Source organism: Parasteatoda tepidariorum, chromosome 5, assembly GCF_043381705.1.
Source record: "Parasteatoda tepidariorum isolate YZ-2023 chromosome 5, CAS_Ptep_4.0, whole genome shotgun sequence".
Lineage (NCBI taxonomy): Eukaryota > Metazoa > Arthropoda > Arachnida > Araneae > Theridiidae > Parasteatoda > Parasteatoda tepidariorum.
Window position 1 is genome coordinate 11,500,659 of NC_092208.1, and position 3,977 is coordinate 11,504,635.

Sequence of the window (3,977 nt, forward strand, 5' to 3'; positions counted from 1 at the left end):
TATATATAATGTCTGCTTTCCACATACTGTTTTCAACACATATATATTATATACGCATAAGTCTGTTTATAAATACTTAATTTATCCCATAAATGAGATTGTGTAAAAAATTTTTCTTTCAATTAATGCATGTATATTTGATTTTTTTTAGTTTGTATCACGTCCACAGGGACGATAATGATTTTGATCTTCTGGAAAAAGGATTGTATGAACATAATAGGTATGGTGTTTTGGTTTTTGATATTTAATTTACTCTTTATGTAAACTAATACAGATTTCTACCATTATGCTAATGATATAAAAAAGTATTTTTGCCGAATTTATAACCAAATTGAAACCAATCCACATTTTTTTAAACTTGATATTATTAATCAAAATATAATTCTTCTGGAGGCATTTAAAATGATATGCCATTTTAGTTAATCTATGTTTAATTTAACTGAAGAAGGAGAGGGTGAATAATTTTCTTCCATTGATTATTCGTAGATCTTAAATTATTTTTTTTTAATATTTGTAATTTGAGTTCGCACAACGTCCAGTGAAATAATGGAGATTTCGCTTCTTTTAAAATAGGATTGTATGAAGATAAGTGATTTGTCTAATAATAGGTAATATACTCTTTATATATATTAGTGCAGATTTTTACCAGCATTGGGCGATTGCTTGAAAAAAAAACTTATTATGCAGAATATCTTATCAAATTGTAATCACGCATTATTTTTTTCTTCCTGACATATTTAATGTAATAAATTATTTTTCTTTCGTGTCAATTAAAATAGTAAGTTCTAAATATTTATAGATATTTTATTTATCCGAGATAAGTATATTTCATTATTTTATTTATAATTTTAGTTCTATGAATTGGGTCGATGAAGATTTTGATCTTCTCGAAAAAGGATTGCATGAGCGAACCAGTTATAGTGCTTTGGATACTGATAGGTAATTAACTCTTTATACATTTCAAAGATTAATATTGTGCTAATGATTTAAAAATATTTCGGTGCAATTTATTATCAAATTGAAATCAAGTCTCCTTTATCGTCACTTAATTTTTTTTAATAAAGTTAAATAAATTTTTTTCGAGGCATTTAAAACATTAAACCATTAAAATTTATCTATAGTAAATGAATCCATGGAACGAGATTGCATGTAATTCTTCTTTAAAAAAATGCAAGTATATTTTATTTTCATTCATAATTTAGATTTGAACAAGCCTCATATTTATTTTATTACTAGCACTTAAACTTTTCTTTAAAAAAAATTACTATTCCATGGGAGAGAGAGGTTATCGTGCAGATGTGGTAGTTTAGACAAAAGGAATATTTCTGTTATTTTGCACTTAAAATATTTCTTTAAGTTTTGTCAGGTTGTGAAAATTCTGTTACTGTTGCACATGCAGTTACATGACAGAGGACATTGTTATATACCAAAATAATGGCTTTACTTAAAAAATGCTTTACTTTTTGATTTGTTTAAATTTTGTTGATTAAATAAATATTGAATCTTGAATAATTGATAATTTTTTAGAACACTAAAAAATATTAAAATAATATTTGCTTATAATTCAGACTAGACTTATGGTTTACAAGCTTTTAAACTTCTACTTAAATTATTCAGAAGTTTTCAGATCGAGAGAAGTTGTACAATATTGACCTCTCAGTAATTGATTATTCACTTAAATCATCCATGAACTTTTTTGACTCGTGTTTTTTTTAATAAAATAACGGGTTTCAAACCAAGTTTTTTTGTGCTTTTTTGAAACGCAATTACATTTTGAACGCTATTTTCCTTTTATTATATTTTGAAGGAATGTAGTTTATCAAGCTAATTTAAATAATTGTTTCTCTGATTAATACATGCTGAGATAAAATATAACTGAGACTAATTTTTTAAAGCATATAACATTCATAATTTTATTTATTTTCTTGTAAATTATGACTTATATGATTCTTTATGATAGGAAATATTACATATTAGCTGTTCATCTATTTCATTTCCTCATTGCTTTTATTTCAGGTTAGTTACTCGCATTAGAGTAGTTTATGGACGCCCGGTGGCTGAGCGGTAGCGCTTCGCGCTGTCGTGCCACAGGTCCTNGAATTTAATGTTTTTTTTTCTTCTGCACATAGGAGTACGCAATAACAAAAAAAAGAAGACATTCTACCATAATTTTTTTGGTCCTGCCTTCATTTTAATAATAAATAAATTTCCCCTTTTACGCTTAAATCCTCCTTTTGGAAATATTACATATTAGCTGTTCATCTATTTCATTTCCTCATTGCTTTTATTTCATTTTAGTTACTCGCATTAGAGTAGTTTATCAACAATAATTTATTTATTCTAATGTGATTTAATTCTATAAAAAAATAACTTGGTACGAAGAAATCCTAAATTTATGAGATATTAATGGTTTTTGCAGAGAAACTCGTGTTGAGGTGATTGTGGAGACCGTGGTTGAAACCACGGCGAGAGAAAGAGTAAAAAAGAAGGAAGGGTTCTTTGAATCTATTAGAAATTTGTATGGTTGGTTTAAGAAGTTCTTCTAAAATTGTGCACGTATAGGTAAGATTGAAAATTGTACTTCATGCTTTTCTAAATTTCTAACAACTTCTGAATCATTAGTCATGTCGACTTAGTTTGGGACTCATTTGATTTTAGTAAGAAAATTGAGGAAAAAACGTCTTCTGTCCACAATGATTAAGTGTTATTCCTTTTGACTCCTTGCCACAAATAAATTCAAGATGACGGCTAAATTTCCTCTAGGGGGAGGGGGAAGGACAAACTTCTGACATTCATATTAGGCTCAAACCCCAACTTTAAAAAAAAAATTAAATCTGTCTTCTAATTATTAATTATTCAATAACTTAGGAGCTGGCTTGCACCGCAGTTTTCGTATGAAGAGAAGTAATGCGCCATTGACCAAAAATGGGACACGTTTTTTTCCGAATAAGATATGCTATTAAAGAAGACACGACCTTTTTTTTTGCACTGAATCATGAATACAATTTTGATGCATTGCTTGATGCAATTAATTTATGAGTACAATATTAATTTAACTATATGGGATGATTTATTAAGTTAAATTTAAATTACTGTTTTCCTGATTGTTAAAATCGCTGAGACACAAAATAATAATGGCAAAATTATGAAGTATATAATCGTTGCTTTACACTTTCTACTGCAAATTACAAATCATTAAGACTTTACTATTTATTAAATTATATTTAAATCTAATTAATTTTATAATACATTATTAATTAATATTATAAGAAACGGTTTCTAATCGTCCTGGTTCAGCTGCTTTATTTCCTCTTTAAAATTTTGTTCCAGGTTAATAACTCGCATTATATTATTTATATCAATTATTAATTTTGTTTAATATGATTGGATTTGATAACAAAACAACTTTGTGCGGAGAAATTATAATTTATTTGAATTTATTATTTTTACAGAAGAGCATTTGTTGATCTATTTAAGAAAGATTGGTTGAATGCACAATATAAAGAAAAGTAAAAGGGTACAAGAAATTCCGAAAGTTCTCAAAAAATTAATTTTGTTGGGAGATATTGAAGAATGTATTGACCATACCATATTTGAAAATTTTCATAAATAAGCCAATGAATCAAGTGTTTCTTAAAAAAAAAAAAAAAANAAAAAAAAAAAAAAAAAAAAAAAAAAAAAAAAAAAAAAAAAAAAAAACTACGTAAGAAAATTTGTTGGCAATACGTTTAATAAATTATGGGTAAAAAAGAAAAAAAAAGGAAAGAAAAGAATTCTCATTATATTTAATAAATTATGCATAACAATGAGTAAAAAAAAAAACATTCTTGTTATATGTTGTAAAAAAAAAAAGAACNAAAAAAAAAAAAAAAAAAAAAAAAAAAAAAAAAAAAAAAAACTACTCTCCAAAATTTGTTGTTAATGTGCTTAAAATATTATGGGCAAAAAGAAAAACGAATCTTGCCATATTTTGCAAA